Here is a 15,548-nt window from a genome sequence, read left to right on the forward strand (position 1 = left end):
CCCTTTTAGAATGTACAAAAAAAGAAACGATGTCTCTCAGTGAAACTGGCCCTCTCATTAAGTTTTAGCCGTTTTCAATTCCTTCTGTGATGTAAAAAGTCCAGTCCCTCTAGTATAAAGAGGACTGCTAGAGAAACGCACAAGAAAAGGAGGAAAGTGCCGCAGGATTAAATCAAGGTTTAAACCTGCCTGGTTGAAGTGGGCCCCTGTGACAGCTGGATGTGTACAGTTCTTAAGAGAGGCTGGAGGGGGAGGAGACTGAACTAGCTGATTAGCATAGAGAGGCAGGCAAGAAATCGCATTCTGATTGCTTTAACGTAGTGACCAAAGCAGGGATTGTAAAGATGTCCTGGCAGCACGGCGATTGACCACCTTACCTCTGCTATGTTGTCATTAAAGCTCAATCCCAAAGCAGCGCTTGAGTGGCACCGATATTCTCGCGCACACGCGAAATGGAAAAGGAACAGCTGGAGCTGTGAGCTCATGGAAATGTACTGCTGGAACTCTCGGATTCTGTAAACAGCTCCGAGGCTCCGGCAGAGGACCGTCATGGGGCCGAAGCAACTATCTGGAGTTCTGCAAGAAAAATAAAGGCACTAAACAGTACCCGGAAATTTAACCTTTCCTTCCCAGCAGTCTCCACTGCTGCCTCTGAGTTGTAAGACAAGGCAGCTTGTGAGGTTTCTTGAGCTTGCCAGTCTGTTACTATTGGAAACTAAACCCCAAACTCCTTAGATTCAATGAAGTCATAGTGAACAACGTAGGTCCTGCCTTGTAGGTAGACAGTGTAGGTAATAGGCAGATTTAAGGAGGTCGGGCTATCTGCAGCCTGGGGCTCTCTGCTCATATCTGGACACTGGTATTAAACACTCTAATAAGGTTGCTTCCTCATGATATCTGGGGCAGGGGAACTGCGTCTCTTGTTGTTTTGTTCTTTCATCCTCAGGCAATTCACAAACTCCCAAGCACAGTCTCATCTCCAAAACTCATGAAATGCATCCATGACTTCACCTTTGTGATTCCTGTGATTAATTAAAATGAAAGTTTTGTATTATGCTTTGGGTGTTATTTGATAAAACTGTCATAAAGATGTAGACTTGAAGAAGCGGATCCCTGGGCACAACCTGAGATGTAAAGTTAAGTATGAAATCTGCACACACACACCCACATACGCACACACCCATAAGTTTGTGTGTGTGCACCCATGCACCCACGCACCCATGCACACATGTGACAATCACACACATGACACCCAAATGTGTATACGTGAACACACACACACACACACACATGCACACCCATACATATGTATTTCTTAATTCTCTATTCCAGACAAAGAAGCAAATCCTTTTTACACAGACCTGTTTTGCCTTTGACAGACTATAGCTTTCCGGTAGGTCTACATTAGGGCTGAGGCTTGAGGACCCTTATGGTTCTGCTTTGGGTAACACTACAGTCCTGGGCAGTGGCCCTGTAATCTGAGCCGAGGATACACCTGAGTTACTGCCCTTTTGAGTTACACTTGTAACAGTTCTTTTAGGGTCAAGGGTTCTAGGTTCCAGTGGAGTGAATCCAGCCTGGCGGAGTCTTCTTTGTGACAGGACAGAATAAAGCATTCCAAGGATGCAGAACAAGCATTTCCTTCACAGGAACCTCCTTTCCTCACTTTTTAGAAACAGCCACCAAGGTACTTCGTCACAACCATGCTTTGCTGGACTTTTTGCTTATGAGGAAAAGTAAAACATTGGGACGACAAAGTTGCTCAGCTCAAGAAATAGGTGAATGAACACTGTCCTTGTTATTTACAATTTGATTAAAATATATTATAATGTCATAAAGTCACTTTCCTTCTCTGTGACCCCCCCACTTCAAAGAATATCACTGACTGTGTGTGTGCATGTATGTGTGCATGCATGTATGTGTGCATGCATGTATGTGTACATGCATGTATGTGTGCATGTGTGTGTGCACACCTTTGTGTGTATGTGTGTGTGTGTGTCAGGCATGTGGGTACACATGCCCATGAGTGCAGGTATATGTGTGTGTGTGTGTGTGTGTGTGTACAGGCCTCTGTGCGTGTGTGTACACACCTCTGTGTGTGTGTGTGTGTGTGAGTGAGTGAGGCATGTGGGTATACATGTCCATGTGTGCAGTCTTGTGTGTGTGTGTGTGTGTGTGTGTGTGTGCGTGTGAGTGTGTGTCTGGTATGAGGGTGCACATGTCCATGCACGCATGTGTGGAGGTCAGAGCTTGATATTGTCTCTCATCAATGCCTATCCCATATTTTGAGACAGGGTCTCTCACTGAACTGTAAGCTCTCTGCATTGGGCAGACAGGTTGGCCATCAAGCTGCAGAGCTCCATCTATCTCTGCCTCCAGGACTGACTGACATTAAAGGTGTTGGGTGGGGATCCAAACTCAAGATAAAATGTTTGTTCAGCAAGCGCTTTCCCTGCGGAGCGGTCCCCCAGACTCACACAGGCTTTCTTATTTTGGGTTCTTCCTTCTCAATCCTTTCCTTCCTTTCTGGAAACCTGCATCTCTGTGCTCGCCAAAGAGTAGAGTGGAAAGATACGTTGTTCCAGGTAAGAGGCCTGGCAGCTGCTACTCTTAGGAGAGATGCTCAGAAAGTTGGTGTGTCATAATTAGAATTGACAATCCAGTTGAACAATCTAAATGGTATTGCTCTCACTGGAGAATTCTCTCTTCCCTATTTACAAAGCAGAAATGCATTACACTTGACATCGATCCTCTTCCAAGTTTTTTGCTTAATTCACAGCTTGCCTTGTCTCAAACATATTTGCAATATCAAGTCTATGGATAAGTTACTATTTTTAGTTTTAGTTTAGTTTTGAGAATTTCAAATTTGATGGTATCTTTACCCTCCCCCACCTTCTTTAAGATCCACCCCTTCCCTACCTACCCATCTTGTCCCCCCTTTTACTCCATCAAATTACTTAATCATATTTGTGCTACTACATATACTGTTGGATATGTAGGGTTTTTTATTGCTTTTTTTTTTGAGACAGGGTTTCTCTGTATAGCCCTGGCTGTCCTGGAACTCACTCTGCAGACCAGGCTGGCCTCGAACTCAGAAATCTGCCTGCCTCTGCTTCCCAGAGTGCTGGGATTACAGGCATGCGCCACCACCACCCAGCGATATGTAGCTTTCTGACGCAGCATGGTCAACAGAATGATGGCAGCACTCTTGATAAACATTAATTCTCCCTCTCCTGGGTCTTCATGTCCACCTTCCCCTATCGGTGTAGTCTGGTTTGAGGCTACTCTGCTGTGAGTTCATATGTGCACCTGTTCTGTCCAGAAGACTCTCCCTCCTAGACTCCATTCACCCCTCAGTCTTTGGTGGAGCATGTTACACAGACTACAATAGCATGACATTTATCATTTCATCCTCGAATGACAGGCTAAAAGGACCCATAACCGATGATAACTGTTAACCTGGTCTACTCTCAATATTATCTCAAGACTGTGGAATGTTTAATAGCTCAGGAATAATGAAGTACTCTGGAGACTTTAAGCTTCCTGTTAATTTCAAATAACAGAATCTTTGTTCCTTTATGCAAACGAGTAGTAGTTCCTACATCCAGATCATTCAATTTTAATATATTGACCAGCAATATTACAGATTATAAGATGATAAGATTCTGAGTTTCAGGATCTTACCATGGTTTTATATTTAAACATAAATTTTAAATTTATAACATATAATAAATCAGCCACAAAAGAGGGATATGTCTAGCTAGAGACATATTATTGCAAATTACTCTGAGTTTTTAATCTCATAGAGTTTCCTAGGTATTACAGCTGACTGAATTCCCACTGTTATCCTCTGTGAACACACAGCTTTACTACACACCAGCTTACTTGAATACTTATTGTTCAGGGACACAGGAGGCTTCCCTGGCACTGCCTACTAAGAAAAGGTACTCACTACTCAGAACTCTCCAATCCATTGAACAGCTAACATTTTGGTCTTGGGTATCAAAAGCCTCATTTCACTGTAGATCAAGACAATGGCAGTGAACTTGCTTGCTCTGCCTGCTTTCTTGTAGACCCCAGGATTACCAGACCAGGGATGGCACCACCCATGAGGCTCTGGGCCCTCCTTCATTGATCACTAATTGAGAAAGTGCCTTACAGCTGGATCTCATGGGAGCATTTCCTTAACTAAGGATCCTTTCTCACAGATGACTCTAGCTTATGTCCACAAAATCAGCCAGGACAATTTAGGACTCCAGATTGACATGACCAAAAAAAACAAAAAAAAAAAAACAAAAAACCAACTACTCCATAATATATCACAATCAAAATGTCAAGGATAAAAAGGGAAGAAACAATATTAAAAGCTCTGGGGAAAATGTCAATTTGCCTATAAAAGTGAATATATTACAATAATATCACATTGCTTGTTGGGACTCTAAAAGCCAAGGAAGTATACAATGATATATTTCAAGCCTTGTCAGTAAAGAACAGCCAAAACTTCTCATTCCCAGCAAAGCTATCTTTCTTTAAAAGGACTGAGAAATCTAGACATTTGTATACACCTTTAATCCCAGCCCCTGGGATGCAGAAGTAGGCAAATCTCTTGATTTCAAGCCCAGCCAGGTCTACAGAGCAAGTTCCAGGACAGCCAAGGCTACACAGAGAAACTGTGTCTCAAGAAAAAAAATGGGGGTGGGGGGCAAAACAAAACTAAACAGATAAATTAATGGAGAAATAAGAGCATTTCAAAGCAAGAAAACACTAAGGCAATTTGTGATAACTAAGCCAGCTCAGTGAAAAAAATACTTAAAGGAATTTTATGCACAGAGAAGAGAGGTAACCACATTCTCAAGTGTACATGAATATAGATAAACAAAGTAGAATCGGGAGGGAAAACTTCATGTCCGGCACAGCAGACCATAAAGTCCCTAGCACAAATAGGGGGAGAAGCAAACTAGTAATAATAGAGTCAAATCAAACCAATGAAACTGCATAAAGAGGTATCAAGTATGTTTTAGAATCTGGAAATAAAAATGATGGACATGATGCCAAGCTTCACCATGTTCTGTTTTTGTGGTTATTTTTTGTTTCTTTATTTGTTTGTCTTGTCATCCAAGAAATCAATGATTTCTTAGCCATCTGGGGTTTTACTATTTTGTAGCTCTGACATTTCAACTACTGTTTTCTAGACTTTGAAATTTGATATCTCAGTAATTTTTTTGAGTGAGCTACGGATTTCTAATTTTGCAGCTCTGCACAACCAAATGAAAGTCTTTCTGACAGAAATATCAGCCCATAGACCATCTTACTATAAAGAGCCAAGTTTTATGGAAAATGCTTCAAATCTTAAAATTTAAAGCCAGACTGTTTTCTATCTGCATCTCTGTCACAGGATATGTATTGTTTTTACAAATAAATGTTAGTGAATATTACAAGGCACATTGGTAGCCAATACCCAGAAGCAGAATCAAATTTGTCCCTCTAGGAGCCTCTTCAGCCACCAACAAGAAAATATACTTAATGATGTTTACAATACAAGAAACATAGCTAACTTCGGAAAGAGCAGAAACAAATGGGATCAGCCCTAAGATTACTCTAGTTAATGTCTTAAGAGCAGCTCATGTCTACAGAAAAGGGAGGAGACCCGTGCAATCTTGGAATACTCTGGGAATGTAGAGCTAAACATTCAGAATGAGCAAGGTTACTAGAGTCCACAGGAAAGAACACTGGCCATGAAGGAGCTGTGTAGACAGGTCTGTCTGAACACGTCCTATTTCTGACTTCAGCTGATAGGCACAGCATGAAACTACCCTAGGCCAGAAATGCAATCACTTGTAACAGGGAGAAGCTAAGATGCCTGGCAGTCACACAGGGTCAGAATAGCGCTTGTACCCAGAATTCACAATGGGGAAACTCATGATTCCTAATTCTAGAAATAAATAGAGCATCAGTGAACTCTTAGCTGACTCCACTAGTGGCATTAATGTGTGTGTGTGTGTGTGTGTGTGTGTGTGTGTGTGTGTTTGAAAACCGTTATAAGCCCACAAATTCAAGCACAAGATTCATAATGAAAACAGTGTCAAGACACATACAATGCATACAGACGAACAATAATAATTAAATAACTCATGATGATTTTAAAATCTTTAACAAATTACAAATAGAATGAACTTCCTCAGGCTGGAGAGACTACTCAGTGCTTAAGAACTTGGCTGCTCTTCAAGAGATCCTGAGTTCCTTCTTCAGAGACCTAAAGTTCTTCTCATACACAGATCTTTTATGTTTGGTTAGAGTCACACCAAGATACTTTATATTATTTGTGGCTATTGTGAAGAGTGTCATTTCCCTAACTTCTTTCTCAGCCTGTTTATCCTTTGAGTATAGGAAGGCTACTGATTTGCTTGAGTTGATATTATAAGCAGCCACTTTGCTGAAGCTGTTTATTAGCTGTAAAATTATCTGGTGGAGGTTTTCAGGTCACTTATGTAGACTATCATGTCATCTGCAAATAGTGATAATTTGACTTCTTCTTTTCCAATTTGTATCCCCTTGATCTCCTTATGTTGTCTAATTGCTCTAGCTAGAACTTCAAGTACTATATTGAAAAGATATGGAGAGAGAGGGCAGCCTTGTCTAGTCCCTGATTTTAGTGGGATTACTTCAAGTTTCGCTTTGTTTAGTTTGATGTTGGCTACTGGTTTGCTGTATATTGCTTTAACTATGTTTAGGTATGGGCCTTGAATTCCTGTTCTTTCCAAGACTTTCAGCTTGAAAGGATGCTGAATTTTGTCAAATGCTTTTTCAGTATCTAATGAAATGATCATGTGATTTTTTTCTTTGAGTTTGTTTATGTAGTGGATTGCATTCTTCAGAAAGTGGAAAAATCTGCCATGCTCTTGGATTGGCAGGATTAGTATAGTTAAAATGGCCATCTTGCCAAAAGCAATATACAGATTCAATGCAATCCCCATCAAAATCCCAACTCAGTTCTTCTTAGAGTTAGAAAAAGCAATTCTCAAATTCATCTGGAATAACAAAAAACCCAGGATAGCTAAAACTATTCTCAACAGTAAAAGAGCTTCTGGGGGAATCAATATCCCAGACCTCAAGCAATACTACAGAGCAATAGTGTTACAAACTGCATGGTATTGGCACAGCAACAGGCAAGTGGATCAATGGAATAGAATTGAAGATCCAGAAATGCATCCACACACCTATGGTCACTTGATCTTCGACAAAGGAGCAGAAAACATCCAGTGGAAAAAAAGATAGCCTTTTCAACAAATGATGTTGGTTCAATTGGATGTCAGCATGTAGAAGAATGCGAATTGATCCATTCTTATCTCCTTGTACTAAGCTCAACTCCAAGTGGATCAAGGACCTCCATGTAAAACCAGACACACTGAAACTAATAGAAAAGAAACTGGGGAAGACACTTGAGGACATGGGCACAGGGGAAAAGCTCCTGAACAGAACACCAATAGCTTATGCTCTAAGATCAAGAATTGACAAATGGGACCTCATAAAATTACAAAGTTTCTGTAAGGCAAAGGACACTGTCAAAAGGACAAAATGGCAACCAACAAACTGGGAAAAGATCTTCACCAACCCTACATCCGACAGAGGGCTAATATCCAATATATACAAGGAACCAAGAAGTTAGACCCCAGGGAACCAAATAACCCTATTAAAAAATGGGATGCAGCTAAACAAAGAATTTTCACCTGAAGAAATTCGGATGGCTGAGAAGCACCTTAAGAAATGCTCATCATCATTAGTCATTAGGGAAATGCAAATCAAAACAACCCTGAGATTTCACCTCACACCAGTCAGAATGGCTAAGGTTAAAAACTCAGGAGACAGCAGGTGTTGGTGAGGATGTGGAGAAAGAGGAACACTCCTCCACTCCTGGTGGGATTGCAAGAAGGTACAACCACTCTGGAAATCAGTCTGGAGGTTCCTCAGAAAACTGAACGTGACACTACCAGAGGACCCTGCTATACCACTCCTGGGCATATACCCAGAGGATTCCCTGGCATGCAATAAGGACACATGCTCCACTATGTTCATAGCAGCCTTATTTATAATAGCCAGAAACTGGAAAGAACCCAGATGTCCCTCAATGGAGGAATGGATACAGAAAATATGGTATATTTACACAATGAAATACTACTCAGCAATTAAAAACAATGAATTCATGAAATTCTTAGGCAAATAGTTGGAACTGGAAAATATCATCCTAAGTGAGGTAACCCAATCACAAAAGAATATACATGGAATTTAATCACTGATAAGTGTATATTAACTAGCCCAGAAGCTCTGAATACCCAAGACACAAGTAGCATATCAAATGTCTCCCATGAAGAAGTAAGGAGAGGGCCCTGATCCTGGAAAGGCCTGATCCAGCATTGTAGGAGAGTACCAGAACTGAGAAAAAGGAGGGAGGTGATTGGAGTATGGGTGTAGAGAAGGCTTATGGGACATATAGGGAGGGGAGAACTGGGAAAGGGGAAAGCGTTTTGGAATGTAAACAAAGAATTTAGAAAAGAAAAAGAAAAGAAAAAAAAAAAGAGGTCCTGAGTTCAATTCCTAGCAACCACATGGTGGCTCACAACCATCTGCTGTGCAATCTGATGCCCTCTTCTGGTGTATCTGAAGACAGCTACAAGATGGTTCTATATATAGTAAATAAATAATTCTTTAGAAAAAAAGGAACTTCCTTAGTTTTACAGAGGAAATGAATATGCAGCCCATACCTACCTCGGACTTGATGATGAAAGAACAGATTCTTTGCCCCAGAAACACACATGAGGATGTCTGTTTCAACAGGTCAATTAAAAATACATTATATGAAATTCATAAGGAATAATATGAACATTATTTTAAAAAATGTATGGGATATTCTGGTCAGTGTAAAAAGGCAAGAAAAGATAAAATAAAATCACCCAGACTGAGAAAGGAGAAGTAAATGATTTTTTTTTCAGGTAATACAATCATCTATGTAGAAATGTAGGTGCAATCTCCACATGAATAATTGAGTTTAGTACAGTGGTAGATTTTTAAGTTGGTGTGGAAATTGGACTGTACTTCTGTGTACTAGCCACAGCGATCACCAACTGAAGCAAGACAATACCACTGGCCACAGTATCTAGAAGGATGAAAGCTTAGGGGGAGGATCTGACAAAACATGCTAAGGATCCCAACATTGAAAACTACAAAGACCTCGATTTAAAAAATTGAAAACGTGATTGATGGAGAAACGCCCCCCCCCCATGTTCATAAGATAGAAGAGTCTACATTGTTCTGGTCTCAGTCTGTCCAGGTTTAATTTTAGCTTGGAAATTACTGATTTCAGAAGGAAATTGGAGGTTTCAATAAGTATAACTTTACAAATTGACTAACGAGTGGGAATCAGAAGGACATAGAACTAGCCAGAATTATTTTGAGAAAGAACAGAATCAGAGAATTAATATTACTTGATGAAGATTTGTTATAGTTATAGGAATGCAAACAGGAAGAGACTAATAGCAATATAGGAATATGGAATAAATTATTCTGAAATAAACTAACACATATGTACACAATTGATTTGGGAAAATTGCAAGGCAATTCTCAGTAGAGAGGATAGCATCTAGCAACCAACGGGGAGCAAAAGCAGGGACTCACAGCCAAATACTAGTCAGAGCCAGGGGAGCACCACAGAAGGAGAGGGAGGATTGTAGGAGCTGGATGAATGGCGGAGACCACAAGAACATGTGGTGCCCAGGGAAGGGTTGAACCCCCCCAAACAGACAGCTGATCTGATGCAATTCACAGCAGGGCCTTTATTCTATTCAAGATACCTGTGGCCCCTCTACAGCACCACTGTGCTGCAAGATGGTTTTGGTGGTGGGGGAGTCCCAAATATCTATCTGGCAAGGCTTTATAGTAAGCAGCAAGCGGGGGCAGGGAGTAAGTATAATAAAGCAACTAGTTGGAAAACTACTGTGGCCGTTAACATAATTGGCTGGTGCTGGGAGTCATCATAAACTTAATTTCTGCTCCCCTGTGCATTGGTGGACGTTAAGTAGGGGATGGGCTTGTAACCTGGGACTGCAGGTTTGTTGGAGGAATAACCTGGAGATGCTGGTCTTGTTGGGTATTAGCCTAGAGACTGGAGCTAGGCTAGCATTTTGTTTGGGTTGGCAACTTAGAAACTAATGCTAGGTACCAGTCTGTTAGCTTACCTGAGTTCAGACTTAGGTCAGGTTCTATAAACTGGAGTCTGAACTAAAAAGATTTGGCCTCTCAAACACAGGCCGCAGGATCAAATAAGACTCATAGGGAAATACAGAAACTGAAGCGATGCACACAGACTCAGTATGAGTCTGAGCTGGGTCCTCTTATGCCTTATGGTTGTGTAGCTTGGTGTTCTTGTAGACTCCTAACAGGAGGGATGGGGCTGTCTCTGCCTCTTGTGCCTGTGCTTGGGACCCTTTTCCTCCTACTAGGTTTCTTGTCCTGCCTTAATATGAGGGTTTGTGCCAGTCTTACTGTTTCTTGTATCATGTTGGGTGGATCCCTGGGAGGCTTGCTCTTTTTATTTTTATTTTTTTCTTTCCTTATAAGGGAAACTGAGGAGCTGGTCTGGAGAAGAGGGGAGATCCAGGAGGTACTGGGAGAAGTAGAGGCAGGAGAACCTACTGTTGGGATGCAATGTATGACAGAGAACAGGTTATTCTTTTTAAAGCCAAATGAATAATCAAGAACAACAAAAGAGCCTGTTGGTCCATTTGGTTGTTGTTGACCAGAAGCAGGAAGTATATAGATAAATGATATAAATAGAAATATTAAATTTTAGTGATGAGGGACATGGATTAAAAATGCTATGGAATACACTTTTATTATTTCATCTGTAAAGGTTTCTCACACACCTTCTCGAGGGGGTTTCAGAGATGCAGTCCATGAAGGACAAAGGCACACAATTACAAAACTCTTCTAAGAAACAGTGTTTGGATAAATCACTGCTGTGCTTTCTACAGTTCACTTTTCAAATAAATATTATCACTTCGATGTTTACTTTGACCAAATTCAGTCATGAAGGCATGCAAGAGAAGCTGTTTTCTGGCTTTGGTTTCCCTTGGGAAAAGCTTTGATATGAAAATCAAGGGCTTATCAAATGGTGCTCATTCCAGAAATAAGAAAGCACTGCTTACCTTGCCGTGGTCTTCTTAATATTTTCGCAGCTGTCTCTCTCAGAACTCACCGCCTGTTGCTCGGAATAACATCTTTCCTGATTAGTAAATCCCGAAGTGTTTGATTTGGTGTTTGCTTATGTAATCTTGCATTCAAATATATTTAAAAATACGTTTAGGAGCTATTAGGAGAACTGAGGTTACGGCCATGAGAAGAACAAAGAAAGTCCGTGCCCTTTATATTAAATCTTGAGTTTGACGCACAAGTATAAATGTTGGACTAGTGAGGGAAAGTAGTGTTCGTTCCTTCAGTTTGTGGGAAATGTGTGAGTCAGTTTGAGCAGCTATAATAGATACGACATAGGCTGGGCAGGGAGAACAACATCTATTTCTTATCATTCTAGAGGCTGGTACTCCAACATGAAGGTGATAGCAGATCTCATATCTCGTGAGGATGGTGTACATTACCTGTGTTCCCACTCAGTTTTCACCCATCAGAGAGAAGATGCAGTCTCTCTAATGCGTCTTCCTTCCAGGATAGGTTAGGGATCTAGCTTCAGGACCTAATTATCAACTGAAGCCTCTGCTCCCAGAGATCAGGCTCCCCCTTAAGAATCTTGGAGGACAGATCCAAAGAAGTTAAACAAGAAAGAAGGCCCAAGCAAGGATACTTGAATCTCATTTACAAGGGGGAAGAAAATAGTCATAGGATGCAGATGGATGGAGGGAAGTTGGTGATAGAGGGGATGGGGAAGGGAATGGTGAGGTTTGGGATCAAATGTGGGGAGAGACAGGAGAAAGGGCCAGGGCCAGAAGGCTAGGAGAATGAATGGAAATCTGCAGCTGGTGGGAGTGGGGATTTAGAGGACATCTCTATGACAAGCCAGAGGCCTGGGATGGGGGAGGCTCCCAGGAGTCAATTGGGGGCATGGCTTTAGCTGAGATTCATCGCAGTGGAGATACAGAACACAAAGTGACCACCTCCTGTGAAGGAGACCCACCAGTAAAGGGATAAGAATACCAACATGCCCACAAAACTGTTGACACAAAATTTGTTCTGTCTACAAGAAATGCAGGGGCAAAGATGGAGCAGAGACTGGGGCTGGATCAACCAATGACTGATATTATCCCAAGGGCAAGCACCAATCCCTGGCACTACTAATGATACTCTGTTATGCTTGCAGACAGAAGCATAGACATAACTGTACTCTGAGAGGCGCCACCTCGCAGCTGACTGAAATAGATACAGAAGCCCACAGCCAAGCATTGGATGAAGCTCAGGAAATGTTATGGAAGAGTTGGGGGGAAGGATTGAGGGACCTGGAGGAACTCCACAGAAAGACTAAAAGAGTCAACTAACCTGGACTGTTGGGGATTCTCAGAGACTGAACCACCAACCAAAGAGCACACATGGGCTGGATGTGGGCATCCCCACACATATGTAACAGGAGAACAGCTTGATCTTCATGTGGGGCCCCTAACAACTGGAGCAGGGGCTAGCCTGACTGTGAATCCTGTTCTCCTAACTGGGCTGCCTTTTCTGGCCTCAATGGGAGAGGATGCTCATAGCACTGCAGAGACTTGATATACCAGGGTCAAGGGAGACCCAGGGGGTTCTCCACCCTCTCAGAAGCAAAGAAGACAGAGGATGGGGGAGGGACTATGTGAGGGGAGACTGGAAAGAGAATCAGAAAGCAAAGTGAATAAGTAAGCAAATTAATGGGAAAAAGAGTTTTGGAGGGACATGTGTTTTTATTTGGAAGGGGAGGGGTTAGGGAGGAGCTTAAGAGTCTATGATTCTTAGAGCTCAGGTAGAAGCACTCTACTTGGATGTTGTCTCACTTCAACGATCACTTTGACAAGGTCGTTCACTGCAAGAGGCAGGCTCGACTATGTGGAATCTGGGCTCCCACGCTCACAAATAGACCCTAGGCAGCCAGTCTTTTACATGCGTTTCACAGTTTTTTTCCTCTATGCCAATCCTTGCCTGTGGAAAAACAACCAGAAAAGTGACAGTGTTGAAAAACACAACATCAATCCAGGCTTGAAAAATTCCCAGAAATAAACAAGTTGCTAGGTTCATAAGAATAATGTCTAAACATAGTGATTTCGGATTGTTCCTTGTTTTGTGCTTGACTGATACTTCTCTTTAAATTCCTAGCCCACAAATATTCAATAAACTTTAACTGAATAACAAAAAAATGGAATCGTATTCTTTCCAAGTCAATCTGTCAGCGAAGTCAGTTGTCACAATGGTTATGACAACTCAGGAGTTTCAGAAAGGATCCACAGCTCAATGCAGAAGACCGATCTATTTAGGTGAGGACTTGAGGAATATTCCCTTTCCCAAATACCACACGAAGACAACAACTGTAAGAGAAGATGTCAGCAGATGAACAAACGAATAACTGAGAGTGGTATGCGATGCCGTATTATTGCAGTTCTTCCCGGAAAGCTCCCTGACTACAAGAACAGGTGGTTGTACTTCAGTTGGATTAGACACATATTTTGTATGTATGGGAAATAATTCTACAGACTATTGAAATTTATTTGTAAACTCTTTATAGAAAGACATAATTGCTAAAACAAAGAAAAGTAAATAGCTTGGATTTAGATTACATTTTAAAATGGATGATTAGGGTAATGGGTTTTTTTCTGTTTGTTTTGGTTTTGTTTTTTCCAGACAGGTCTTCTCTGTAGAGCTAGACCAGGTTAGCCTTGAACTTAGAAATCCACCTGCTTCTGCCTCTCTAGTGCTAAGATTAAAGGTGTGTGCCACCATAGCTCTGCTGGTTTTTTGTTCCTTTGTCTGTTTGTTTTGTTTTGTTTTATATACAAAGGTATATACCAAGGTAATACTATTCAGGAATCATACCTGTACCTGCATGTTATAGCATGCTTCCTATATTTCCCTGAGGTGGTTTCAGGGTTTTAGGTTTTACATTGATGTAAGGATATAATTTCATTCTTCCTTATGCAAAAATGTAGTTTCTTCAAAACCATTTGTTAAAGATTCTCAGGAGGTAATACCAATACTTGACTATTGGGACCTCATGAAACTAAAAATCTTCCAAAGGAGCAGTAGACTGAATGAAGAGAAAGCCCAGAGAGTGGAAAATTCTTCACCAGCTATACATCCAGTAGAAGGCTAGTGTCTAGACTCTATGAAGAGCTCATAAAACAAACATCAAGAAAACAACACAATAAAAATTAGGTTTTGGATTCAGAGAGTTTTCAAAGAAGAAATATGAATGGCTAAGGAATATTTTTAAATTCATTCAATATCCTTAGACATCAGGCATATAAGAATTAAAACTGAAATTTCATCTTACTTCTGTAATTTCAGAATGAAATTATAATGATTAAAAAAACAAATGACAATGCACATTGATGAGGATGTGGAGAGAGAGGGTCTTTCATTCACTGTTATGATAGAGATGTGAATTGTTGCAGCCATTACAGGAATCAGCTGGGAAGGTCTTATAAAACCTAGCAGTAAATATGCTCTATGAACCAGCTTTACCACTCTTAGGCATATATATATATATATATATATATATATATATATATATATATATATATATATACATAGTCAAGGGAACCTATACTGTCCTACAAGGATAATTGCTCATTCATGTCCATAGCTAGAAATGGAGACAGCCTCGATGTCCATCAATTGATGGGTGGGCAATGAAAATCTGATTTGTTATTCAGCTAAGAAAAGAGTAATTATGAATTTTGAAGGTGAATTGGTGGGACTGGAACACATCATACCAAATGAGATCATCTATTCACAGAAAATCACACACCAAGTTGGCACATAAATTTAATCATGCCACTATGCTAATAAAACACACAGTCATTTTTATATTGCCACATATAAGGGTAGATGTTCTCCTGAAGAGTTGATTTCCAAGTATACCCTTCCTGATTTATAATAGGGTAATACAATTTCATTTAATTTACTTTGCAGTGACTCAGAAGTAATGTGCTTCCTGGGCTGTGACACACAGCACAGCATTTCCTTGTGATGCTGGGCTGCTAAGTGGGTGGCTCCAGCAACCACAAGGGAAACAGTAGTGTAGAGCGCTGGCAAGAGTGCATGGTGCTTTGTGTCTTAGGTTTAATAAATGCATTTTCATCTTACAGTGTCATAGAGTTGCAGGAATAAGCTTTCTCGTATACAAACTTCATAAATTGAAGATCATCTACATTACCTGATGAAAAATTCCATCAGCTAAATTAAGAGGAAAACTTTTTTAAATGTAAATTTAACTTTACATTTGATTCAGGAGCTTGAGAACAACGCATTTATACGACAGCTTGGTCTGCATTTCTGATCCTCCTGCAGTTGAGGTTGTACTAATCAAG

The sequence above is a fragment of the Apodemus sylvaticus genome, chromosome 16 (genome assembly GCF_947179515.1).
Source record: "Apodemus sylvaticus chromosome 16, mApoSyl1.1, whole genome shotgun sequence".
NCBI lineage: Eukaryota > Metazoa > Chordata > Mammalia > Rodentia > Muridae > Apodemus > Apodemus sylvaticus.